The sequence below is a fragment of the Bos grunniens genome, chromosome 25, assembly GCF_055505025.1.
Source record: "Bos grunniens cultivar Pamir isolate PY7600 chromosome 25, Bosgru_T2T1.0, whole genome shotgun sequence".
Taxonomy (NCBI): domain Eukaryota; kingdom Metazoa; phylum Chordata; class Mammalia; order Artiodactyla; family Bovidae; genus Bos; species Bos grunniens.
In genome coordinates, this window is record NC_141189.1 from 4845173 (window position 1) to 4873081 (window position 27909).

Consider the following 27909-nt stretch of genomic DNA (forward strand, 5'->3'; position numbering starts at 1 on the left):
AAACCACAGTGGCAGCAGAGCCCTGCTTCCCTTGAAGGCTCTGACAGAGGACCCTTGCCTGCCTCTCCCAGCCTCTGGCATTTGCGGGCAGTCGTCCACACCCCTTGGCTTGCAGCTGCGTCACTCTGCGGTCTGCATTTGCGGGCAGTCGTCCACACCCCTTGGCTTGCAGCTGCGTCACTCTGCGGTCTGCCTCCGTCATCCCCTGGCCATCTTCCCCCTTTGTGTCCTCTTCTTACAAGGACACCAGTCGTAATGGATCAAATACCCACCCGACTGTAGTATGACCTCATCTTAACTAATTACACACCTGCAGTGACCTTTTTTCTAAATAAGTCACTGTATGAGGTATGCGGGTTAGGACTTCAGCCTATTTTTAGGGGACACGATTCAACCTAAAACACAAAGCATATGGCTCCCCTCTGCCCCTTCCCCCTGACCTCTTCTGCCAGACCACAAGCCCTTCTCTGGGTTCCACTTGCCCTTGGAATAAAGACAGAAGTCCTTCGCACGGCCTTGAAGACCCTTCCTGATCCGTCCCCTGCAGACTTCTCCAGCCTCATCTCACTATCTCCCACATCAGACCCTCAAGTTACCCACCCTTCCACCAGCCATGGCCTTGTTTTACTGTTATCTTTGCCTGGAACAGTCTTCTCTTTCCTCTCGCTTTTTAGGTGTCTCACACACACAGCCTCTATAGCTCTGCTCAAATGTTACTTCTTCCAGGAAGCCCAGACTTGAAGAGTAGATCAGACCCAACTTCACAGGCGGTTGAACCACCGTGCTTCTCTCTCACCATGCTTCTCTCAGCAGCAAAATCACAGCTGCTGGCCCTACTTGCTGTGGTCACTTGAATCGTGTCTCTTGCCCTCAGGGAAGTAAGATGCACGCCAGGAGGGTCAGAGTCTGTTTGCTCAAGTCTGTTTCCCCATGTGGATATAAACAAAATGAGCACAGGCAAGGGCTATTTGTTCAGAGCATCCTGCAGCAAGAGAGGCACCATCTCTTGTGTTTGGCAGGGCCGTAAAGGCAGGCAGAGGAAGGTTTGACAGTGGAAAAAGAGGAAGACTCAGGTATGCTCTGATAGGAGGCTGTCACCCGGGAGCAGCCGGAGCCCGGCTGATAGAAGCTGGACATACTATGTGAGCATGTTGGGAGCATGTTTGGCTTTCTCTGGTTGGTCCTAATTTGGAAGCAAGGGCCAAAGTGAAGTGAGCTGTCAGTCATTAATCCAGTCTCCACTGTTTTGGGCCAGTTGTGATGGGCATTAGTTTGGCTTCCTGGATTACTTGCTGGAGATGGTGGTCTCATTTGCTACAAGTCTGACTTACAGGCTGGCTTCTATTGGGTGGTTGCTGCAGATGGTGGGTCAGAGTTCTGAGTTCTCTTTTCATATGTGCTCTGACCATTAAACTGTGAATCTAACTAAGACCAAGCAAGGCCAAATACACAAATAATTTTTTTTAAAGGTAGAGCGCTGATGCAAAGAGGAGTCTGCATAAACAGACCTTTCTAAAAGAACCCGTATCATCCGTTAGTTCTCCATATATTTCCCAGTCACTTCCCTGTGATCTATTACCCCAAGAAGCCTAAACCCCCTTCCCTTTGTCTAATCACTTCTCTAGAATTCAATACTCTTTGTTAAGATGGCATGTAATCGAGTGTCCCTTCTTTCCTGTGAACTCCCATGCAGGTAAAATAAAGTTTTACCTTTTCTCCTGTTAACTGTCTTTTGTCAGTTTAATTCACAGGTCCCATGAACTAAACCTAAGAGATTGGAGGAAAACATTTTTTTCCCTCCATGACAGCCCCATTAATCTCCTCACTCTGTGTTTGGTTTCTCGAGAATGCTTACCACGGTCTGAATTTATTTGGTTTACTTCTTGGTTTTCTTGGAATCTCCTGAGAAGCAGGGGCCGTATGTGTGGCTGGTTCAGCTTCAGCCCTCAGGGCGTGGCTCTTACTAGCACCAGGGGCTCCAGCAGTGGACAACAGAGGGCCTGGCCTCATCTGGGTGTGTGACTAGCTGTAAGGTGGGCCAGGTGGGAATCTGAAGTCTTAAGTTAAGCAATGTCCAGAGACTCCCCTGGTGGTCCTGTGGCTGAGACTCCATGCTCCCAGTGCAGACCTCCTGGGTTCAAGCCCTGGCCAGGGAACTAGACCCCACATGCTGCAAAACCCGTTGAGTCACCAGGGAAGCCCACCCACCTGTTCCCTTTGATAATTGACTTAAGATCCAGGGTTAGTGTGGTCTGGACCTTTTTCCTTAGGGAGACTTTTTTTTTAGTTGAAGTATAGTTGATTGACAGTGTTATGTTAATTTCTGCTATATAGCAAAGTGATTCAGTTATACATATATGCATTCTTTTTTAAAAATATTTTTTCCATCGTGGTTTATCACAGGATCTAGAATATAATTCCCTGTGCTATATACGGTAGGACCTTTTTGTTTATCCATTCTATGTATAATAGCTTTCATCTGCTGCCCCCAAACTCCCAGTCCATCCTTCCCCCAACCCTTCCCCCTCAGCAACCATAAGTCTGTTCTCTATGTCCATGGTTCTGCTTCTGTTTCATAGATAAGTTAATTGTGTCATATTTTAGGTTTCACATATAAGTGATATCACATGGTATTTGTCTTTCTCTCTCTGACTTACTTTCCTTAGTATGATAATCTCTAGTTGTATCCATGTTGTTGCCAATGGCATTTCTTGTTCTTTTTCATGACTGAGTACTATTCCATTTTGGCTTCCCAGGTGGCTTAGTGGTAAAGAAACCACCTGCCAATGCAGGAGATGCAGGTTCGATCCCTGGATTGGGAAGACCCTGGAGAAGAAAATGGCAATCTGCTCCATAATCTTGCCTGGGAAATCCTGTGGACAGAGGAGCCTGACGGGCTACTGTTCATGGGGTCGCAGAAGAGTCAGACATGACTGAGCAACTAAACAACAATGATTCCACTGTATATATGGACTTGGGGGATTTCTAAGGGCAACACAGGATATAGGACTTTAAGATATGATCACATTAGGATAGCTTGACTTGGCATAACAAGTATCTGGACTACTCTTAGGATGGTTAGCACTCGAGTGATACCTGGCAAGACGGTGACACTTTCAGTAAATGAATGAACAAGTCACTAGCCTGGCTTGTATGTAGTGTGGGGGGTGTGTGTGTGTGTGTGTGTGTGTGTGTGTGAAGGTTAAATACAGATAAAGAAGAAGGGGAAGAGAAAGGAGAGAGGAAAAGAGAGGGAAATCCAGGCCCTCCTGTCACTTGAGCCTGGGTGACGTGTAACTGAGCATCCGCTTGCCCGGCTAACACAGCTCAGGCCCCAGGGAAAAGCTTCTTCACATCTCTTGCTCTGTGTCCTCAAAACAAGACAACTCCGGAGATACGGAGTCTGTGTCCCTCCTGATCTCAGAGACTGGGGAGGAGGGCAGATCTGAGTGGCAGGAATCTTAGGAAAAAAACAAAAGACAAAATTAGTTAAGATGTCAAGTCCTTTTTCAGATACGTTGACTATGATGGATTCTCATATAAAAAAGTATTGTTTCCTGGTGGTGCTGAATGTCTTGTTTTTTTCCTTCTCTTGGTGTTTTAATTTGTAGTTTCAGAGGTGTTTACAAAGTAGCTTGTCATTTAAAACAATCCCACATGATGACTAAGGAAAATGTGCAGTATTAAACAACTCATGTTATTTTTGATTTGTGTCTGTATAGGTCTAGATGTAACATGAGATAAGTGTGATATCGATTTTTTACATTGACAATTAGTTAGACATTGAATACTAGAATTGTGAACTATTTCCTCTTTAGAAGAATTTAGTAAGGTTTAATGAAATTCTGTGAGTATTTTAAAACATTAAACACTTTCATTTTATTTAAATCATTTTGATTAAAATTTTGGTTTTTGTTAACTATAGTTTGTATTTTACCATTTATTTGTAGCTGACTTTGAATGCTTCAGAAGAAAACAATTTTGTGAAAACATACGTAAATAATTTTGATTTTTAAATGTTTTACCTTTATTATGTATGTGTTTTTGATGAAAATATATTCAAACGTCATACTTTGAATATAATTGCACTTTAATTTTTTAGTCCCTGAGCTTATTATTGACAGTAGAATATTGTGTGAAAATATCATTATAAAATTACAAAGTGTTTGCTAAAAAGAAAGGAAGAAAAACAAACTTTGGGGGTTTAAAATATAACAATGTATGAATTGTGTATGTCATTGTTTTATTATTTATCCAAACGTTGTTGGGGCTTCCCAGGGCGCTCAGCGGTCAAGAAGCTACTTGCCGGTACAGGAGATGCAGGTTTGACCCCTGGGTTGGGAAAATTCCGTGGAGAAGGAAATATGAACCCACTCCAGTATTCTTGCCTGGGAAATCCCGTGGACAGAGGAGCCTGGTGGGCTACAGTTCATGGGGTCGCAGAGTCAGACACGACTGAGCAACTAAACAGCATTGTTGACCCAGCAATGCTGACGTGTAAGATAATAAAAGCCAGTCATTTTTCATGTGTTGCCTATTTTGCTCTTGCAAAAAGCCATACACAGCCTATCCACTTAAATGTGTGTTAAACCCTTGTGTATCTCACAGCTCAGAATGTTCCCAAAAGTCAGGTATTCATGTTTCCTTACAGATGAGGAAACTAAGCTGAATTTCAGAGAATGTGCCAGCCTTTATCTTCCTACTGAAATCTCCCTGGCTCCCTGCTCTTTCTAAACTGAATGGACTACCTGCTGCTTTTGTCAGACACAGAGAGCAGAGTCCCAGTGAGATGATCATTATTCAGAAGGGCCTGTCCTGGCCGCAGTCAATGGAGAGGCTGCTGTGAGAACGCATAAAGAACTCTGCAGGTACTTCCCCCGTGGTCCAGGGGTTGAGAAACTGCCTTCCAACGAAGGGGATGCGGGTTCGATCCCTGGTCAAAGACTAAGACCCCACTTGCCATGAAACAGCCAAGCCCGCGTGCCGCGACTGGAGCATCCACACGTGCTGCAGCTGCTGAACCCTCGAGCTCTAGAGCCAGGGGCAACCCGACAAGCCCGCACGCCACAGCGAAGACCCAGCACAGCCGAAGAAATAAGTAAATACAAAAGTTTTGTGTTAAAAAAGAACTCTGCAAACGTCAGTCTCCTCTGCCAAAAATGTCAAAAACAAACAAGAAGCCACAGCTATGGTTCAGTTGCTATGAAAAGACATTTGTCTTAACCGCTGGACTGCCAGGGAAGTCCCAGGAATTTGTTTTAAGACGCCAGCTGCCAGTGGCCTTGAAAAAAGTGCAGGTTCGGGAAAGGGTTCCCACTTGTGAGAACGCTGATGTTTCCTGGGTTTTAGTTCCTCTTACCTTTGGGTTCTTCCTCCAGCTTTCTGTTAGGACTGTATCCCATGTTTAGAACGTTGGATCCATCACTCCAGGCTTCAGTAATGATCCAACTGGCATTCTGGGTGTCCTTAGACCTCTTGTTGCCTTCAGGGCCCCCTGTACCCCTCCCCCCAGCCTTCTTACTGGCTCTCAGAGGACAGTATACAGCATTTTTCACCCAAATATTGCAGGAGAGGACAGTTCCTCCTCTCTGCCTGCCCGTCTCATGCCTTAAGTAATCCCAACGATGACAGCACTTCTCATGTCTTTTTTTTCCTCTTTGAGATTTGCTGTAATGACTCAGTGGAATTGATGGCAAACATCAGTCATAGTTTATTTGCACATTAACCTCTGCAGGGGTCTCCTCAGGCTTTGAGGAGCATTGTAGAAAGAAAATGCTGACATTGAGCTGTGCTCATGTCTTCCCGGTCCACCCGCGCCTTCGGAGTTCGTGGGCTGCACTCCCGTCTTGAACAGCGTGCGATCACCGTTGTGGCACCCTCTCCCACGTGTCTCCTTCACCCTCACCTTCCGACCCACTCACAGCACTTCTGACAGCAGACTGCGTGCTGGGTTTTCTCCACCGTGAGCAGTTCTCTGCGACACCAGCTGGGTGTCCTGCAATTTAACTCAATTCCGCTGACACTGTCACCTGTGCCTCTGACTGACCAGCTGTAAGTCAGAGGTTCCCACGACCCCTTCCCAAGAAGGATTAATTTTCTAGAGCAGCTCAGAAGACTCGGGAAAAGAGTTTTCTTACTGTTTGCTGGTTTATTATAAACGGATATGATCAAGGGCACAAATGAACATCCCGAGGGTAGAGATGCGTAGGACAAGGTAGATGGGAAGCTGCCCAGAGCTTCGTGCCCCCTGCAGGCAAGCTGCTCCCCCGGCATCTTCACCTGTTCACCAGGTGAGGCTCCCCAGCTCCACACTCTGGGGGCTTTATGGAGGCTTCCTCACATAGGCAGGGTCAATCATTAACTCGATTTCCAGCTCCTCTGCCCTCTCTGCAGGATGTGGGGTGGGGGTGAAGCTCCAAGTTTCTAATCCTGGCTTGGTCTTTCTGTTGACCAGCCCTTGTCCAGGAGCCCTTGTTAGAACAAAAGAGATTCCCGTCGCCCAGGACATTCTAAGGCACTGATGAGTGGTGTAGTGAACCAGAGTTAAAGACCAAATATTAGCGACAAAAGATGCTCCCAGCGCTCTTATCACTTAGGAAATCACAAGTGTCCAGGAGCTCTGTGCCAGGAGCCAGGGGCAGGGACCAACATATATACATTTCTATTATCTTACATACACAGAGAAATCTCAGGGGCTCTGTGCTGCACACACTCATTTTATGTTTATTATTTCTACGTCCGTTAGGAAGTCAACCAGTTGATCTTTTATTACTCAAGCTAGTGTAAATTTTACATCATAAAAATTTATAGCATACAGGACAGACTGTACCGATATTTCGATAACCTATATTGTGAGTCCTGTGATGCGAGGCACGTCTTTTCTGCCTTAAGACAGGTGATTTATAAGGAATCTGTAGATTGCATTTGAATGACTTGAATATCCTTTGGTTCCACATTGATTTGACACAAAGAAGCACTGGCAGGTCTCAAGGATTGCCTGTTTTAGAAGCCTCAAGTCCCTAAGAGGAAACCCAGTATCAAGAATGTGAAGCAAATTAGACTTGTGTGGAAGGAATCTACAGAAAACAAACACCGGGTGGTTTGACTAGAGCATTATCAGAGCAGCATGTTGAATTTTAATAAAATTTTTTGATGTGCTGTTTCAATTTTCAGTAGCAAATCAATTTATGTATAGAGGGTTGTACTTTAAAAGTTTATTGTGTAAGCAGCCCGGCTAGCTCAGTCGGTAGAGCATGAGACTCTTAAAAAGTTTATTATGTGAATGAACAAGAAACGTGATGTTCTAAGAGCTTGGGTGACTTCCCCGAGGTCAGACAGCCGGGAAAGTCAGCATGAGGGTGTCCTCCGTCTTCTGCTCGTGTATCTGTTCAAGGTCATGTCTAGATAAGAACCTGAGGGAGCCCTGAGGCTCTAGAACAGTCTCCTAGATTTGGACCCGGCCCTATGTCTGTGGTCTCCAGAACTTCTGGATGGCAATGCTCAATGACATGACAGTTGTTATGACAATGACAATTTCCTTGAAATTTCTCTTAGTGGATGGTTTTCCTGGGGATCTGATTCTTGGGGGGATGTCTGTTCCATTCAAGGAGCTGCCCCTGCCCTAACATCTGCATGTTAGGGAAGAGCAGACAGGTAAGAGGGTGCCCTGGAGTAAGAGCTGTGGCCTCTCTCCTTACGCTGGGTTTCATGAGATTTCTCCTTAATTAAGTCACTTAGTCTCCATTAAATGTTACCTCCAGCCCATCAGTAAGTTGAGATGGAGATGCTCACATTTCTCGTTCATGAAAAAATCAGCCATCTAAAGCATTTTGTTTCTTTTCTCCTCTAAGATTTCATATATGCCCGAGCAGTTTGGGGATCTCCTGATATTTTTCCCCCTTGGTCAAAAAGTGATAGGTTGATGAAATAAATCACAGGGTTGGTCAGATTGCAAAAACTCCCGGGGTAGGTTTTTACTGAAAAAGTGCCCAGAAACTTCTTAGCAAGAGGTCCTTGAACATGGCGGGGGCGGGCTCTGGGGACAGCCCTGCTGCCGACGTGGGCTGCGTTGTAGCAGGTGGTGGTCGCTGTCATGGCTGTTGCTGTGTTTTGTAGGGTTGGGGGGAGGGCATGCCTTGGAAATCCCGACGCTTCAGTGGAGGAAGCTGGAGTGGAAAATCTGGGTCCTAGAGTAGTTATAGGACACTGCCAACCTGTTTTCCAAAGAATTTTAGATTCAGGAGAGAAAGCGTGTTGAAAAAAATCCTAAGAGCCCGAGAGATCTTATCAGTGTGAACTCCAGTTCACACGGAGAAAGTGACTCCAGCAGCGAAGGGAGTTCTAGTCCCTCCATATCCTCGCCAACACTACTCCTGTTTTTTTGTTTTTTGTTTTTTTTAATTAAGACGTTTTCATTGGTTTGCAGTGGCACCTTGGGGTTTTAATCTTCATTTTCCTAATGACTATGAGGCTCAGCATCTCTTCATGTCACTATGCTATAGGCGGAATGTATCTCCTCAAGTTCAAAGGCTGAAACCTAATCCCCATGTGATGATATTGGGAGGCAGGGTCTTTGGGAGGCGATTAGGTTGTGAGTTCGATTAGCTCTCGTGAGTTGGATTAGTGCCCTTGTTAAAGAGACCCCTGGGAGCTCCCTTGCCCACTTCTGCCAGCTGAGGACACAACCTGAAGGGGTCTGCTGTGAATCAGGAAGAGGGGTCTCACCAGACACCAAATCTGTCAGCACCTTGATCTCGGACTTCCCAGCCCTCATTGCCTTCGTTTAAGCCCCCCAGTCTGCAGTATTCTGTTCTAGCTGCCCAAATTAAGTAAGACAGTTTATTTGCCATCTGTATTGAGAATGACTGGCACACCTCATTTTATTGTGCTTACATATATTGCACATTTTACAAATTGAATGTTTGTGGCAGTCCTGAGTCGAGCAAGTCTATAGTGCTATTTTTTTTTTCCCAACAGCATTTGCTCACATCATGTCTCTGTGTCACATTTAGGTAATTCTTGTAATTTCCAAATTTTCTCACTGCTATTATATTTGTTATAGTGATCTGGGATCTTTGATGTCACTACCGTTACAACTTGCTGAAGGCTCAGATAATGGTTAGCCTTTTTTAGCAATAAAGTATTTTAAAATTAAGGTATGGACTTTTTTTTTAAGACATAATAGTATTGCCCACTTAATAGGCTATGGTATCGTGCAAACATAACTTTTATATGCATTGGGAAACTGAATAGTCATGAAAAGTGAAAGTGAAGTCGCTCAGTCGTGTCCGACTCTTTGCGACCCCATGGACTGTAGCCTACCAGGCTCCTCCCTCCATGGGATTCTCCAGGCAAGAGTACTGGAGTGGGTTGCCATTTCCTTCTCCAGGGGATCTTCCCGACCCAAGGATAGAACCCGGGACTCCCACATTCCAGGCAGATGCTTTAACCTTTGAGCCACCAGGGAAGCCCATCATAAAGGTGGGCTTTATGAATAGTCATAATGACTGGCTTTATTGCAAGATGTGCTTTATCTCGGTGGTTTGGAACCAAACCCCCAATATCTCAGAGGTATTCCTGTAGTTTTAAAGACAGGATCAATAACAGCATATTTGTAGGCCGATGAGAAAGATTTCTTAGGTAATGAACAATCCATGACTAAGGGGAGGGGAGACTGAGTGGAGTGATGTCCTTGAGTGGGCAGGAGGGGACGGGGTCCTTGAGTCTACTTGGAGGAGCTGACTTGGGTAGGACAGGGCTAGAGCATCTATGCGTAGAATAAAAAGCAGAGTGTGTGAGTTGCAGGTGCTGGTAATGACATATGGAATTGGGGAAGAGCAAAAAGCTCTCTCTTAAAAAAAAATTATTTTGGTTGCTCTGGGTCTTAGTTTTGGCTCATGGGATCTTTGTTGAGGCATGGGGGCTTCTTAGTTTCCACATGTGGAATCTAGTTTCCCAACCAGGAATCGAACCCAGGCCCCTGCGCAGAAAGCATGGTGTCTGACCCACTGGACCATCAGGGAAGTCCCCTAAAACTCTCTTCTGATGATTTCTACTTTCTCAGTGAAGAAGCAAGTTCACCTGCTGGGGATGAAGATGTGTTCGGGTTTGAGGATTAAAAGAGTGTACTGGGGAAATAGAGAAAGGACTAGAGATGTAGAGTGTGGTTTCCCGGCAGGAATTTTTACTTGATGAGACTTTTCAGACTTCAACGAGCTGCAAAACATGGTAGGCAGTGCCTGTAGTTTGACACCTCTGGATCTGAACTGGGATTCCCATTAACCAAATTTGGTGTCATCATGACCCAGCCACCTGATCTGGTCACCTCAAGCCTCCTTGTAAGCGTGTGCGGTCTTTTTTGGCCAGTGTCAGCACAGCTGAGCAGTATGATTCGCCAGTGCCTGAATTATTCATGCTTTTGACCTATTATAACGAGAACTTCGCCCAAAAGGCTAAATTATTAAGCAGTTGGGTGCGATCTTGAAGGATGCTGTCTAGAAAACTGGGACACAATGAATTTTCTTGCTGGTCTTGCTTCTTACGGGAGTTGAGCCTTTACTAATGATGCACAGTTACTCCCCAAGTGAAAGATGGCAATGCCAAGCGGCATTAATGTCCCAGACACAGAGGAGAGAAGAGACGCCTGACTAATTAGAGGAGGAGAGATCCCGACCTGGCCTGAAAGTCAGCGTTTTTTAGAGCATCACAAAGGCAGTGGATGAGGACCACACCATTCCCTTAGCTTGCAAGGCTGAGGCGATTTTTTTTTTTTTTTGAGAAACATGAATCACTTCTAGCAACAGAAAAAAAGGAATAAATTCTGGAAATAAGACATGTTCAGCAGTGCCCTAGGGGATCTGTGAGGACTGTTTAGCACTTGGGCAACACATAGCCTCTGCATTTAGAGAAAGTGAGTTTAGCTATGCGTTTAAGTAAATAGATAATGCCAACACTGAAATCCTTAGTTCTTGAATCATTTTTGGAAAACAAAGAACGCAGACATCTAGGTGTGAACAAATGTGCCACTCTTTAAATGATGGTATGGTTGTGTGCGCTTCCCAGGAGGCACTAGTGGAAAAGAACTCACCTGCCAGCGCAGGGGACTTAAGCAACGTGGGTTCCATCCCTGGGTCGGGAAGGCTCCCCCGGAGGAGGCCACGGCAACCCACTCCAGTATGCACGTGCTGGTGATGCTCAGCTGAGGACTTAACGGGGCTCCTTTGCAAATCTCCTGAGCTGGCTTTCTGACCACCCTCTCCTCCCTGGCACTCTGCCCTGCAAACTCCTGCTGCTTTGCCCTTCCCAAACTCTCAACTCAGAGAGCCTCCCAGGCGCAGCCCAGGTCCCCAGTCCTCAAAGTGCAGCCTGCGAACTCCCTGCATCATTTCCCCCTCTGCCAGGGATTGCTGTCCCATGCTGCCTGCCATCCAGTGTCTAACAGCCGCCGTGCTCTATGTTTTATCCAGTTTTGTAGGTGCTTAAGGTAGGAAGGGTCATCCAGTCCCTACTGTTCCATCTTGGCCGGAAGTAGAAGAGATCTCCACAGTTTTTTAAAAATTGTAAGCTACTAGGAGAATTTTTGGTTAAAGACTATATAAAGTATTAAGATTTTTTGATTAAAAGTATGTACAGGGGACTTCCCTGACAGTCCAGTGCTTCCGGTGCAGGGGGTGTGGGTTTAATCCCTGGTCAGGGAACTAATATCCCACATGCTGCAGGGCAGGCCAAAAAATAGATAAATAAAACTTCCTATTAAAAAATAAGCACACAATTTAAAGACTTGTGTGTGTGTGTCAGAATACTTATTTCCAGTAGAACCCTGAGTTCTCCAGTGAAGTGAAAGTCACTCAGTCATGTCCGACTCTTTGCAACCCCATGGACTATACATTCCATGGAATTCTCCAGGCCAGAACACTGGAGTGGGAAGCCTTTCCCTTCTCCAGGGGATCTTCCCAACCCAGGGATCAAACCCAGGCCTCTGGCACTGAAGGCGGATTCTTTACCAGCTGAGCCATCAGGGAAGCCCCTCCTTTGTAATGCTGTTTGTGGCATAAATTTTGCAGCTGCCTGTAGATGTCACCAGAGAAAGGCAAGTCAGAGGACACAAAAATCCTGGAGTGAAAACCAGAGCATCATTAGCAGAGGGCACAAAATGACTGCAAGAGGGCTGTAATTTAAATGAAGAAAATCAGTCCACAAAACCAAAATATGTTAACATGGACATAGTAAAAGCCTTCCTAAAACAAACATTATCACAAGCAGCCCAATTAAACATTGCCCAAATAAAAAGCAAATAAGGAAAGATTTGGTTCTATGTTCGGGGTTGTTGTTGTTATTGTTCAGTGGCTCCGTCGTGTCCTACTCTTTGCGACCCCATGGACTGCAGCACACCAGGCTTCCCTGTCCTTCACCATCTCCTGGACTTGCTCAAACTCATGTCCATTGAGTTAGTGATGCCATCCAAGCATCTCATCCCCTGTCGTCCCCTTCTCCTCCTGCCCTCAATCTTTCCCAGCATCAGGATCTTCAGACCAATTTAATCAAGGTCAGATTTGATCAAACTCCTCCTTTTAAAAGCTGCGGTTTGGGCTGGAGCTTAAGCACATGTCACGGAGTTGTTTGTGTGTCTGTTCTCGTGGGTGGGATATCATTCACTTAGCACAACTTTGTTGTTCAAGATGCTGAAAATAGGGACTTCCCTGGTTGTCCAGTGGTTGAGACTCTGTGCTTCCACCTCAGTGGGCATGGGTTTGATCCCTGGTTGGGGAACTAAGATCCTGCATGCCACAAGGTTAGGCCAAAAGAAAACCCCAAAAAAACAAAGACTCTGAAGATAGAGTGTCGATCAAGACACAAGATCCCCACTACCATGAAGCTAACCTTCCAGGGAAGGGGGACAATAAACAACCAAGAAAATAGACACTAACATGCAAATAAGACGTGGAACGTCTCAGTATTACTGCCTAACAAAGCCATATTCTCACATTACCATATACCCATCGCTAGGGAAAGTTTGGAGGTTTATTAACATCTGCCCGAATCTCTTTTTGGCAAAGCATTTAGACATCTTTCTTGTTTCAGCAAATGAGTTGCTTTGCAATCCAAAAGCCAGCCACCTCCAGCAGAGGGAGACCTGCTGATGGCTGGGGCCCTGTTGGGGCCGGGGCTGCGGTTCCCGCCCCCTGCTCCCGTCCCCGGGGACTGGCACACGCGTGTGAAAGACATGTCAGGCGACCCTCAGAAGAGCTGGGATCCAGTTCAGAGGCTGCGTGGTCTCAGGCGGGCCCTGTCATCTCTCTGAGTCTGTTTCCACAGCTGTAATTGTCATAAATGAGAGCTGGACCATGAAGAGGCCTGAGCGCCAGTGGAATAATTGATGCTTCTGAACTGTGGTGCTGCAGAAGACTCTTGAGAGTCCCGTGGATAGCAGGGAGATCAACCCAGTCCATCCTAAAGGAAATCAAGCCTGAATATTCATTGGAAGAACTGATGTTGAAGCTGAAGCTCCAATCCTTTGGTCACCTGATGCGAAGAACTGACTCATTGGAAAAGACCCTGATGCTGGGAAAAATTGAGGGGAAGAGAAGAAGCGGGTGACAGAGGATGAGATGGCTGGATGGCATCACTGACTCAATAGACACGCGTTTGAGCAAGCTCTGGGAGACGGCGAGGGACAGGGAAGCCTGGCGTGCTGTAGTCCATGGTTGCACAGAGTCTGACACGACTGAGTGACTGAGCAGCAGCAACAGACGGTCAGAGTGAGACCTGCCCCTCAGCGCAGCTCGAGGGTTCATGAGGACCCTGCGGAATGAGGCGCCCGAGGCTGTGCTGCACTGTGCGCATCTCCACTCGTGTCCATCTGTTGTCCGGGGCAGGCCGGCTGCCCTCTCCAAACCTCAGTTGCCCCAGCTTAAAGGAGGCTGTAAGAAGTTCCGTAAGTTCCAGTTCTGCTCAGTGTTTGTCTATAACAGTACTGTTGTTCACCTGCAGATTTGTTAAGAGGGGAGATCTCACGTTAAGTGTCCTTGGCACAATAATTTTTAAAGCGTTTTCATCCAGGAAGCACAATAAAAAACATCCAACCAGTGGTGTCTGGCTGTCCTTACAGGACCCCAGACCCTCCTGGTTCCTCCTGACGAGAACTGTTAGGCAAAATGGGTGTTGGGCCAGAGTATCTCTAAGCAGCAAATTATTCTGTCCGCCTTGAGCTTTCCCAGGCAGGAACTTCAGGGCTCTGGGGCGGCTTGGTCATTCCAGAGACACCAGGCAACTGTTTGCTCAAATCCCTTGGTATTGGGCGCAGCGCCTTTCCAGTCCTGTGGTGAAAGTGCTGCACCCAATACGCCAGCAAATTTGGAAAATGCAGCAGTGGCCACATGACTGGAAAAGGTCAGTTTTCATTCCAATCCCAAAGAAAGGCAATGCCAAAGAATGCTCAAACGACCGCACAATTGCACTCATCTCACACGCTAGTAAAGTAATGCTCAAAATTCTCCAAGCCAGGCTTCAGCAATACGTGAACCGTGAACTTCCAGATGTTCAAGCTGGATTTAGAAAAGGCAGAGGAACCAGAGATCAAGTTGCCAACATCTGCTGGATCACGGAAAAAGCAAGAGAGTTCCAGAAAATATCTATTTCTGCTTTATTGATTATGCCAAAGCCTTTGACTGTGTGGATCACCACAAACTGCGGAAAATTCTTCAAGAAATGGGAATACCAGACCACCTGATCTGCCTCTTGAGAAACCTGTATGCATGTCAGGAAGCAACAGTTAGAACTGGACATGGAACAACAGACTGGTTCCAAATAGGAAAATGAGTACGTTAAGGCTGTATATTGTCACCCTGCTTATTTAACTTATATGCAGAGTACATCATGAGAAATGCTGGGCTGGAAGAAGCACAAGCTGGAATCAAGATTGCCGGGAGAAATATCAATAACCTCAGATATGCAGATGACACCACCCTTATGGCAGAAAGTGAAGAGGAACTAAAAAGCCTCTTGATGAAAGTGAAAGAGGAGAGTGAAAAAGTTGGCTTAAAGCTCAACATTCAGAAAACGAAGATCATGGCATCCAGTCCCATCACTTCATGGCAAACAGATGGGGAAACAGTGGAAACAGTGGCTGACTTTATTTTTGGGGGCTCCAAAATCACTGCAGATGGTGATTGCAGCCATGAAATTAAAAGACGCTTACTCCTTGGAAGGAAAGTTATGACCAACCTAGATGACATATTAAAAAGTAGAGATATTACTTTGTCACCAAAAGTCCATTTAGTCAAGGCTATGGTTTTTCCAGTGGTCATGTATGGATGTGAGACTTGGACTATAAAGAAAGCTGAGCGCCGAAGAATTGATGCTTTTGAACTGTGGTGTTGGAGAAGACTCTTGAGAGTCCCTTGGACTGCAAGGAGATCCAGCCAGTCCATTCTGAAGGAGATCAGCCCTGGGATTTCTTTGGAAGGAATGATGCTAAAGCTGAAAGTCCAGTCCTTTGGCCACCTCACGCGAAGAGTTGACTCATTGGAAAAGACTCTGATGCTGGGAGGGATTGAAGGCAGGAGGAGAAGGGGACGATAGAGGATGAGATGGTTGGATGGCATCACCGACTTGATGGACATGAGTTTGAGCAAGCTCCAGGAGTTGGTGATGGATAGGGAAGCCTGGCATGCTGCATTCCGTGGGTTCACAAAGAGTTGGACACGACTGAGTGACTGAACTGAACTGAACTTGGCCTGGGAACTGGGGGATGGGGATAGAAGTGTTTGTGTCAAAAGTTTGCAATTCTTGGACGCCTAGTGGAGAAGAGGGCTCAGAGGAGCATGACTAAAGTACAGCCAAGTAGTGTCTTTGTCAGGATCCAGGGGCAGGTGTAGCTCCCTCTCCGGGAGGGGCCGGAGAGCTGAGCCATCAGGTCGTGTGTGATGGAGCCCCAACAAAAGCCCTGGACACCGGAGCTCGGGTGAGCCTCGCTGACTGTGTGATGTCACCTGTGTGAGTCCATGGAGGGGCCAGCAGAGTCTCTGCACGTGGACCCCCCGGACCTGTCTGTGTTCTGGTTCCCTGGGCTGACTTTCTCCTGCATCCTTGATACAAACCACAGCTCGCAGTGAGTTCTGTGAGTCCTTCCAGCAAATCCAGACTCAGAGTGGTTTGAGGGACTCTCACAAACTGTTAACAGCAGTTGGTAGCAGCATGGACGCGTACTCCGGAGGACTGTCCCCTTACTTGGTAGTTGGAGTCCAGTGCTCATGTCTCGATGGTCAGGTGCCCCATCCTGGCACGGCGTGCAGTGGGGCTGGGAGCATGGTCATTGCTGGGAGGTCCTGAAGCTTGGCTCTGGCGACCACCTGACCACTCTGGACACACTCAGTGTCTCACGGTTTGAGGCATAGCTGCTGACCACCAGCCATGACTGGTGCCTGCTGATCCTTTCTGGGCTTCTTGCAGAAGGGACTAGAGGGTCATCCATTCTGCCCATCTCTGTCTTACCCACACTGGCTTCTCCTGAGGCCACTGCTTCTGTGATGTCCACAGAGAAAATTCCAGATGCTCCAGGTCCTGACCACTCTGTGGGGGCAGAGACCCTTCTCTTCATATGGGGCTGCTCTGCCTCCGGGCAGTTTTTCCAGCTCAGCATCCTTGCTCCTTAACCTGAAATTCTTCTCCATTTTACACTTCTCTCTACTTTTTATTCACGTTTCCCACCAAATCCTATTTCCAATGCATAAGTCTGAACCGAAACCCCAATTTGGGGCTAAATAGCATCGTTTTGGGAACCAGCTCATGCTAAATAGGGGTTCATGAAAATAGAATGTGGGATTACAAGTAGTGGATTCACATAAATTCAAAAAAATACCACAGGATCTTCCCTTCACCTGATGTGTTTGATCCACAGTCTTGACAACATAGGGAAGTGGGCACAACGTCATCAATCTGTTAAAAAATAAAATGACATCATACGAATTGCCAGATTTGATGAACATCCCGCATGTTCTTTAATTTCCCCTTAAAAAAATTAACTTCCACAAGGAGAGTAAGGTATTTGCTTTTCTGTATTCACTGTAATATACATTGAACACATATTCAGATGTCTCAGAATCATCCAGCAAAAAAAAAAAAAAGCATTAACTCGGTAACACAAGATCCCGCAGGCACACGAGGAAGTCTGTGGTATCGGATCCAAGGAAAGTGAGCGAGCCAGCCCTGGGGAAATGCGCCGTCGGCGCGCCTGTGAGCGCACTGCTGATCCCCAGCACAGACAGTCATCAGTCTCGTTTACGGAGCCACCATCTGTGAACTGCGAACCACTCGTAAAATGCGGCATCTGGTTCCAAGTATGAATTATTAGTATTTGAGGTGAGTGGTGGTATTAGCCACACAAGTAGTACACACACACACACACACACACACACGTGCTTCCAAAAACAGGCTTCAGCAGAGTCCCCCTTGAGTCCCAGAGAAGCCTCCACAAAGCCAGATAGAGGAAATGGCTCGGAGGGAGGGGGGTGCCGTGAAGGGTTTCCTAAGGACTCGATTCAGACCAAGGTCATGAAGAACCTGCTTCATGGAACATCCTACCTGGGAATTCTGTGCAAGGAATTTGTTTGTAAATCAGGCTGAGAAGGAACATGTTGAAGGCAAGAATACCAAAGACTGTAGTCCAAGCAGGCAAGACCAAAAATATATCTTTTTTAGAGACTGTGCAGAGAATTCTTGGATCAAGCTGTCAACTCAGTGGCTGATCATGAGACAAAGTGCGAGGAGTCTGATTCCTCTCAGCACAAAGGCACCCAGCACCCTGCTGCCCTGTGGAGCTTCCAACCACAGTTCTCCAGGCTCAGAGGAGACCTCCAGCCCCAGGTCCACTCCTGGCCGAAAGGGCCTGGCCGCTCTCTGGAGAGCCAGAATGGAGGGGAAGGTGGCACGTGTGGAGAGGCTGTTCAGTTGGGGGTGACACTGGCTAAGGCTGACCACCAAGCCAGAGGAGAGCCCCCACCTACCCCTGCCAAGCCTGAACTTCCCTGAGCCCGAGTCTGCAGTGACGAAGTGGATCCCCGTTCTGCTCTGGGACGAGGCATGAGAGATGTCTGCACCCACCAGCCTAACCTGGATCAGGGCCCAGCAGCAGAATTCTTTCCTTTCACGTGTGTCGTGAGGCACGGAAGGGCGCAGGGAGCGAGAGAGGGAGAGTATCTGACCCTTGCTCCGTTACGGGGGAGTACACAGGTCAGTGGCGTTGAGTATATGCTCATTGCAGCCCCCCCACCCCGCCCCGATCTCCACAGTCTCATCTTTCTAAACTGAAGCTCTGGCCCCACTAAACGCCCACTCCCCACCCCCTCCCCCAGCCCCTGCACCAGCGTTCTATTCTCTGTCCAGGTGAATCCGGCAACCCTGGGGACCTCATCTCAGTGGAATCATACAGTATTTGTCCTTCTGCGACGACCTCTTTCTTTTGGGATCCTTTCCTCACGGTTCATCCGTGTTGTAGCCCGTGTTAGAACTTTCCTCCTTTTTAAGGCTGAATACTCTTCCATCACATGGACAGACCGCCGTTCATCCATTGGCGGGAACTTCTTGTGTTGCTTCTGTCCTTCTGGCTCTTGCAAAACGATACCGCTATGACCAAGGGGGAGCAAAGATCTAGTCCTGCTTTCAGTTCTTTGGAGCATATCCCCAGAAGTGGAATGGCTGGATCTGCTTCTGCTTTTCTTTTTAATTAAAAAAATTATTTACTTATTTGTAATTATTTTTGGCTGCTCCGGGTCTTTGTCGAGGCACACAGGGCTCTCTGTTGCTGTGCAGGCTTTCTCTAGTTGTGGCAAGTGGAGGCGACTCACTCACTGGGATTCGCATGGGCTTCTCATTGTGGGGCTTCTGGGGGGAGCATGGGCTCTAGGCACCCGAGCTTCGTTGTTGTGGTGCCACAGCTTAGTTGCTCTGCAACTAAGGGATCTTAGTTGGGATCTTCGAGCACCAGGAACTGAACTCCGCGTCCCCCGCTTTGTAAGGCGGACTCCCAGTCATTGGACCACCAAGGAAGCCCTGCTTATGTTTTAAAGCGGGTCTGCACTGGGTGGCGGAGAAGGCAGTGGCACCCCCTCCAGTACTCTTGCCTGGAAAATCCCATGGACGGAGGGCCTGGTGGGCTGTAGTCCATGGGGTCCCTAAGAGTCGGACGGACTGAGCGACTTCCCTTTCACTTTTCACTTTCATGCACTGGAGAAGGAAATGGCAACCCACTCCAGTGTTCTTGCCTGGAGAATCCCAGGGACGGGGGAGCCTCATGGGCTGCCGTCTATGGGGTCGCACAGAGTCAGACATGACTGAAGCGACTTAGCAGCAGCACTGGGTGGGGTAGCCAGGTCGCCTCTGCTCTAAATCTGCACAGCTACGGGGTATGGTAATGGCCTTCCCTGGTGGCTCAGAGGTTAAAGCGTCTGCCCGCAATGCGGGACACCTGGGTCCGATCCCTGGGTCGGGAAGATCCCCTGGAGAAGGAAATGGCAACCCACTCCAGTATTCTTGCCTGGAGAATCCCATGGACGGAGGAGCCTGGTGGGCTACAGTCCACGGGGTCGCAAAGAGTCGGACACGACTGAGCGACTTCACTCACTCACGGGGTATGGTGAGACGCTGACTCGATTCTCAGCCGTGGAAAGGAATAGTGATAATAGCACTAATCACAGGGTTGTTGGGAGAGGTATTTAAAACCACGGGTTTTGTGCGTTGGCTGGTGCGCGGTGCCCACCCAGCTGTGGGTCCTTTTCACGTGAAGGCTCAGGGAACTTGGGGAGCCTGCTTCGTCACGTCCACCAGGGGTCGCTGTTGCCCGCGGGGCTGCGTCCTGGCCGCACCGCACGACCTCTCGCCTCCCGCCTCCATCAACTCCCACCGTTTGGCTCCTAACTCTCTCCACTCACCCAGTTCCTTTGGACCCTACAGTTAATGGGCTCGCCATATCACTGTTTTAACCCAGGAACTAGAAGTCCCCAGTGATCCAAGCCAGGTCATCTTTTCTGATTACCCGGGCCACTTCCTCCCAGTGAGATTCCTTCTGCAGGAATCTCAGGCTATTGCCTAGGCAGATTTATCTGGGCTGATGATCTCCCCCTGCAGGTAATGACCATGTTTCGTTTCCCTCTAGAGGGCTTTTACCAGACTTGAGTGAGTCATGTGTGGGAAAGTACCTTATAAAGGTTTGGGAGGCTGTCCTGAGTCTCAGGCGAGGGCCCTGAGGAGTCCTTCCTGGTTGCAACCGCCTTTGGGAGTAATTGCGGTCCCTGAGCAGGAATGGAGTCCATATGTACCCACAGGGTCTGGGCAGATGCGGCCCCTGGGAGAGAGGCTCTGGGCACGGTGACCAACTCTAAGGCCGGTAGCCACCCCTGAACCCCAGCCTTTTGGTCACTTAACTGAATGTGCGCTCAGTGTGACCAGAGATTCTGATTTTTCAAGAGAATCTGAAAATACGGGGCCTTTTTTTTTCCCCCACATGAAATCTCCAACATTTTCAACATTGGCCGTTAGGGGCAATTTTTTTCCAACTCTGCGTGGGTCAATCAAAGCACTGTAGGCTGGTCTCGGTCCGTGGGCGCCCCGGCGCAGCCTGCAATGGGGTCATGTTGGAGACGTGGTCAGGGGCTGATGGTAAATCCCACTGACAATCTTGGGGATGACCTGGGTTTTTAGCTGCCCACAGGCTCTCTGGTGCTCACCTCCTCGGGACAGACCAGGACTCCCGGCTTCTCCCGTGGGGAAGGTGGGAGGAGGTGACCTTTGGGTGTCTGCCCTGGACCCAAGCTGAGCCAGTTACCTCAGGGTTCCAAAAGCCTCGTATCGTACCCCACTTTGCTGAGCTGTGCAGCATCGCTCCTTCTCCCTCGAGGCTTTCTGCCAAGGGAGCGAGAGGCACTTGATAACCCATTTACAGCCTTGCTCTGGGCTCTTACAGACAGGGAGTGTCATAGTCCCCTCTGCCGCAAGGGTGGCGTTTCCGGGTGCACATACGCGGAGGGTGCTCTCAAATGACCCAAGAAACCGCTAATTGCACACTGATGGTCAACCACCCCTTGACAGGTCAACCTCACACTGCCCATGGACAGTGTGGACGGTCCTCGGAACGGAGGGGCCCCATCCACAGGACTCAGAGGCAGGGGCTGGGAGGAAAGAGTGCCCTTGTGGGTGGGGCTGGAAAGTCCCGATGTTCCTCTCTTCACACCCGCCCAGAGAGTGTGATCGCAGCTGCGGAGTCCAAAATAGATGTGCTTGGCAGAGGGCCTCGCAAGGTGCTGAAATGGGATTTCGCATGTCGGGCTGCCACTGACGTGCAATAAGCAGCCAGATGCCCTGCCCTCCCCCCCCACCACGTGCGTCCAGGGAACTGGACTTCCAGTGGAGGTCCCCGTTGGCCTTCACTTTGGACCCCAAGCTGGCAGCTGGATCAAGCAGTCCCGAGGAGGTGACCCCATTTCCCTAAATTAGGAAATGCTGCCCAACGCTCCCCCAGACACATTTATCCTTCACCTCCTCCCCCAGGCTTCACTTCCGTGGAGTGAATGAAATCAGGTTTTAATAAGGATGATCCTGCCAAAGGCAAAATAATTCTGGTTCTTTCTCTGTAGCTCCAAAGAGCTGACTACACACTACACACACACACCCCACACCTTTTTAATCACTGCAGTTGACTTTTAGAAATAGAATTGCCCAGAACAAATGAAGGTTATCTCAGCAACATTTTTCATGATTCAGAAGTATCGTATCCAACGGATGGAGAGCCACACCCCTTGCCAGTCCCACGACTGGTAACCATGAAGGTAACCACAGATCTCCTGACCATTTCCGTGGCCTCTGTCTCTGAAGAAGGGAGAGGTGTGCACGTGTGCCGCTGGGGTCTCCTTCTACAGATGCCAGGTGGGTGTTTGGCCAGCATCCATCCTGGAGGGGAGCTGAAGCCATGAGAGCTCTGTTCTCTTCTCCTCACCAGCAAAACCTCCACTATTTCTTCTCCTTTTTCTGAGTTCTCAGCGAGAGACTCTCCCCTCATTTCCCTCAGCCCTGCAGTATTAGATTTGAGAGTTCACGGTGAATCATAATTGTGATCACAGCTGGCCTGCTTGGGTCCTAATGATAGACCAGGAACTGTCATGCCCCAGACCAGTGCTGTCCAACAGAAACTTCTACCTCTATGGACGTGTCCTGTAGCTGCGCATCCAATGTAGGAGCCACTAGCCACATGTGGTTACTGAACCCTTGAAATGTGGCCAGTAGGACTGAAGGACTGAGGCTTAATTTAAATGTATTTACAGTGAAATTGACATTAATGGGTAGTAGTTATCATGCTGGATTAGACTCAGCATTAGACTCTCGAACCCAGCTTGTACATATTGGTGTTATTCACCCATTTTACAGATAAAGAAACAAAGCCTCTGAGGGATGAAGTAACTTGCCCCAGGGTCTCAGAACTAGCTCGACATGGTCCCAAGCCTTGTGTTTGGAGGGAATATTGTTTGGGGAGCTTAGTTCTCAACCCTCCTCTGCCCGCCTGCATGGACCTGGCTCAGGTGTGCAAATGAAGGGGTCTTTCTGAAGGTTGCATTTGTTTATTAGTCCTTCCTTTTCCCTACTTTAAAAATGTATTTTTCTGGATAATAAGGAAATACAGGCACATCAGGGTGAAATTATACAATAACTGATAAAGTTTATTCCATTTACATCCCATTCAGCTACCCTAATTTCCCCAGCTGTTTCTTTTAATTGTGGTGTATAGATTCTGATGGATTTCTTTCATATACACTCCACCAAGATCAAGACAGGGGACATTTCCATCACCCCAGAAAGTTCCTTGGGGGCCACCTTCCAGTCTTTTAAACAATCATCTTAGCAGTTTAAGCACCAACCCTTTATTCTAATGATAACTTTGCAATCGACAGATTTTCACTGAATGAGAATTAAGATTCTGAAGTCATTGCTTCTCAGACAGAGGTCTGTGGAGCCTTGCTATGCTATGCTATGCTAAGTCACTTCAGTCGTGTCCGACTCTGTGTGACCCCATAGACGGTAGCCCACCAGGCTCCCCCGTCCCTCGGATTCTCCAGGCAAGAACACTGGAGTGGGTTGCCATTTCCTTCTCCAATGCATGAAAGTGAAAAGTGAAAGTGAAGTCGCTCAGTCGTGTCCGACTCTTAGCGACCCCATGGACTGCAGCCTACCAGGCTCCTCCATCCATGGGATTTTCCAGGCAAGAGTACTGGAGTGGGGTGCCATTGCCTTCTCCATGTGGAGCCTTAAGAATCTGTAAATATATTCTCCCAACCAAGAGTCTTCCTTTTGAAAAAGGTTGACAGTTTCTCCGGATTGGGGATCCCGGGGCCTAGGTCTTCTCTCCCGATACACACAAGCCACTACCCCACTGCAGGGCTTGTCTCAGGATCGCCCTTTATGGTGGCTGCCGTCCTGTGCACAGAGGATGTTTAACAGCATCCCTCGCCTCTATCCACCAGGTGCCGGTAGCAACCCTCCCCCCGAGTTGTGACAACTAGAGACATCTCCAGGTCGGGTGACATCACTCCTGGTTGAGAATCACAGCCCTGCTTACAGACTTAGGTCTGGAGAAATTAAAGATCTTGAAATATGTTAGACTGGGGCTTCTATAAAAATAATGATAATATTAATAATAAATGAGGGTCACGTTGGGGAATTCTTACCTAAGTGCTTTTCTCCAGTGAAGCTGCTCTTGTCCTGCCTCCCTGACAGCATCAGGGTTCTTGCTGGATAAGCCCTCCTGGCAAAAGAAGGCTTTGTGATTAAAGCTGCCAGATTCTGAAAAAAACTACAGAGACCCTTGAGAGTTATTTTTTCTTTCACTTGAGATGTGGCCCAACTTTAAATCAGTGCCCTCGGCCCTTATCTGCTATCCCAGTGAAAATTCCTTATAGATGGGTAACAGGTGTGTGTATTGAGATGAAATTCACACGACATAATGTTAATCATTTAAAAGTGAACAATTCAGTGGAATCAGGCACACTCACAATGTTGTACACCCACCGCTCTATCTCCAGAACATTTTCATCACCCTGAAAAGGAAACCCCACACCAATAAGCCATTGCTCCTCACTCTCCCCCTTCTTTCTCCCCTGACAACCGCCAGTCTACTTTCTCTTTATAGATTGGCCTGTTCTTAATATAGCATATGCATGGAATTTTAGAGTATTTGTCCTTTTGTGTCTGGCTTACTGCATTGAGCATAATGTTTTCAGGCTTCATCTATGTTGTAGCAGGTGTCAGTATTTCATTCCTTTTCATGGTCAAGTAAGATTCCGGGATATGTCCACTCACCCAGGGGTGGGCATTTAGTTATTTCTGCCTTCAAGTTACTGTAAATAATGCTGCTCTAACCGTACTAGTGGCTGGGAAGGAATTTGGTGTTTTTATAGGAGGTATGTGGCCTTCCCGGGTGGTGCTAGTGGTAAAGAGCCTGCCTGCCACTGCAGGAGACATGAAAGACGTGGGTTCGATCCCTGGGTGGGGAAGATCCCCTGGAGGAGGGTGTGTCAACCCACTCCAGTATTCATGCCTGAAAGATCCCATGGATGGAGGAGCCTGGCAGTCCATGGTTCATAGGGTCACAAAGAGTCAGACATGACTAAAGTCACTTAGCTCGCATGCATATATCTGGCATATAATCATTATAGAAAGTGAAAGTGAAAGCGTTAGTCTCTCTGTCCCGTGTGATTCTGTAGTTTCTCGGTCGTGTCCGACTCTTTGCAATCCCATGGACTACAGCCCGTCAGGCTCCTCTGTCCATGGAATTCTCCAGGCAAGAATACTGGAGTGGGTAGCCATGCCCTCTCCAGGGGATCTTCCCGGGTCTCCTTAATTCAGGCAGATTCTGTACCATCTGAGGCACTCATACCAAATATCCTTTTCTAGAGGAGCCAAGATATCCACGTCTAGAAGTAGTCATCACAAATAGACTTTTTTATTTATAGACTATAGGTGTGCTTGGTTGCTAATGGCAACTGAAGCAATATTTCAGATTTACAGACCTGGCCACAGATAGCAACAGAAGAGTCTCATTTCCTTTCCCAGAATATAAACTTTCTCTGATTCACAAAGAAGTCTCAATGAAAAATGTCGAAATTAATAGCAATAATATCCAGAAGTTACTGAGCGGTTAACCACATGTCAGATTGCGGGCTCTGTTGTATGAAACAGCTTCTATTTTTATCTCTGTCTTACACACGAACTCCCTAACGCTGAATGGCTATTAAATGGGAAGTAAATGGCTGTTTGGTGTCCTGGGGTTCATAAGTGGCCAAGCAGAGACTGAGGCTGGGCAGACTGAGCCCAGGACCTGTGCACTTACCCATGACCTGTGCCATCTCTGGAGGTGATCCACTCCCTTTGAATACCAGATGCTGCGGGAGGAGCTGTGGTCTCTGGGCCGGCAGCAGAGTCTGGAAGCCCTGCGATGGCCCTGGGGAAACTGACCCCCTCTGAGCCTCAGTTTCCTCAGTTTCTTTGCTTTCCTATCTGAAAGCAAGAGAACTGGACTGAGTGCTTAAGGCCCAGCTGCTCTGACACCCCAGGACACCCCGTCTTGGGGAAGAGAGCAGACCTCTCACCTTTGCCTGTGGAAAACAGCCTCCATGGCCTTTGGGAAGACAGTATCGGTCATCGGCATGGCTGGGCTGAGAAATAACCAGCAAGAGGGAGTCTCCTCGTTCCGGACTGTTTTGTCCCCAGTCTCCCTCTGCTAACACTTGAAATCAAAATCAGGCCTGAGAGTTTGGAGTCTGGGGATGAGGGAGGCATCCTCAGAAAAGAACCTCACATATGGGGCCTGGGCCCAGTGCTGACCCACCCACACATGGGCTGGGGACAGGACATGCCATCTTGCCCACCAGCCCCGGGGCTGACTGGCACTGCCCGCCTGCCAGTGGGACCCCACAGACGCTGAATCCAGCCCAGCACCAAACCTGGGTTCCAGATATGCTGGTCAGTGTTCTGTTTAATCAAGAAAAGTGGATCCCTGGACCCTGCCACCACCACGCTGAGCTAATGCTTTGGAAAGAGGTGTAGGGTTTGCAGCCACGGAGGGCAGTAAGGGAGAGCCTTTCTGCTTTGTCATTATGACTCTTCCCCGAGTAAGCCAGAAATAGCCGTGGTGGGGCTGGGGTTCTGCCTGGGAAAGGTTCCCCCTCAGAGAGCAGGTGTCAGTGCGGCCTTTCTGTGGAACTCAAAAGCCCTTATCTAATTAATGGGTCAGAAAACCTATAAATCTCTTTTATGACCGGCCAAGGCAAGTCCTGTATCGTGAACTAACCCATCCCCCTGGGAGCAGGATGACGCAGGCAGGAATCAATAAAAATAGATGCCCAGGATGCAGGTGGGGTCCTGGGCGAGTCCCAGCCCCTCTCTGGAGCTACTTCAGGCCAGCTGATATGTGACGTTTCATACTTTCACATGGAGAGGGTACTATGTGTAAGCCGTGTATTTCTTAGGTAATTAAATCTTAATTTTTGAATCTTAAAATTTAAAAGACCATTCAGTTGGAAACCGCCATGGTTTTTCTCCTACAGACCTTAGGAACGTCCTGATCTGCATGTTATTATTTTGCTCTCAAATTGAGTCTGCTTTCCCTGTTTTGTTTTCCTCATAGCTGTTATGTCTTTGAAATTATCTTAGGCATTGGTTTACTTTGAGGGGAAGGAGGAGTCTGTCTCCACTTGTTAAAATGTAACAGTAATAACGTCATATAGAGCTTATTCTGGTGCCAGGCTTTGTTTAAAGTGCCTTGTATGTAAATTAATTCATTCAAATGTTACAACAGACCCTAGGAGAGAATATTCTTTTAATATACCCATCTTATAGATGAGGACACTGAGGCTCAGCGAGGTGAAAAGGTTTGCTCAAGGTTGCTGACTCTAGCGGAGAAGGCAATGGCACCTCACTCCAGCACTCTTCCCTGGAAAATCCCATGGACAGAGGAGCCGAGTAGGCTGCAGTCCATGGGGTCACTAAGAGTCGGATACGACTTAGCGTCTTCACTTTCATGCATTGGAGAAGGAAATGGCAACCCACTCCAGTGTTCTTGCCTGGAGAATCCCAGGGACAGGGGAGCCTGATGGGCTGCCGTCTGTGGGGTCGCACAGAGTCGAACACAACTGAAGCGACTTAGCAGCAGCAGCAGCAGCTGACTCTAGGATCTGGCTCTTAACCGTCAGCCATGCCATCGCCGGGACCAGCTTGCTGGTCCTAAGGGCAGAGTTCGTGGCTGAGGGGTCTTTTGGGGTGAGTTTGCTGACGGCGTCATGGCACATGGTACCGAGAGGGAAACTGCTGGTCCAAAGACGCTGTTCCTGTCAGTTCATCCCTAGGGTCTGGCCTGAAAGAGGTTGCTGAGCCCACCGAGAAAAGGCCCCTCAGAGACGCTCAGCACCTGATCCCCCGACCTTAGTTCTCCAATTAGTCCCCACCCTCCAGGGACTTGACAGCAGAAATCACTTCTCCCCCATGTGTCTGGCAGCACAAAGTTGGCCTCCAGGCTCCTCCTGGAGAAAGGTGGAGAGACTCTGCAGGCTCACCTTTGGGTGCCCCTGGATGGGGCGCTCCGGGTGACCAGGAAGCAGGGTGCCGCCTCCTGCAGGATTCCCCACTGTCACGCACCCTCAGCAGAGCTGGTGCAGAGACCCTGGGCCTGGCATCCAAAGGGGACCCGTGGCAGCAGGACTTGCCAAGTCATCACCTCTCGCTATTTTTATCTTGAGGGAATACACCTGATATTTGCAAACAAACCAGGAAAAGTGTCTAAATCTGGGGAAGGTTCTTGGCCAGATCGGATTTCTCATGATTTAAGCAGAAAGTTTAAACTTCTCCTTAAGCCCAGAGCCAAGGACAAAGGAC

At 48.2% G+C, this 27909-nt stretch overlaps 1 long non-coding RNA gene across 1 annotated transcript; it reads right to left on the reverse strand.

Annotated features, from left to right (window-relative positions):
• Positions 1-20413: 20413 nt before the first annotated feature.
• Positions 20414-26097, reverse strand: LOC147344770 (uncharacterized). The gene is made up of 4 exons (XR_015154269.1): positions 25629-26097; positions 25370-25536; positions 23709-23785; positions 20414-20611 (listed from the first exon to the last, which is right to left on the reverse strand). It is a non-coding gene; the product is annotated as an uncharacterized LOC147344770 (long non-coding RNA).
• Positions 26098-27909: the final 1812 nt, after the last annotated feature.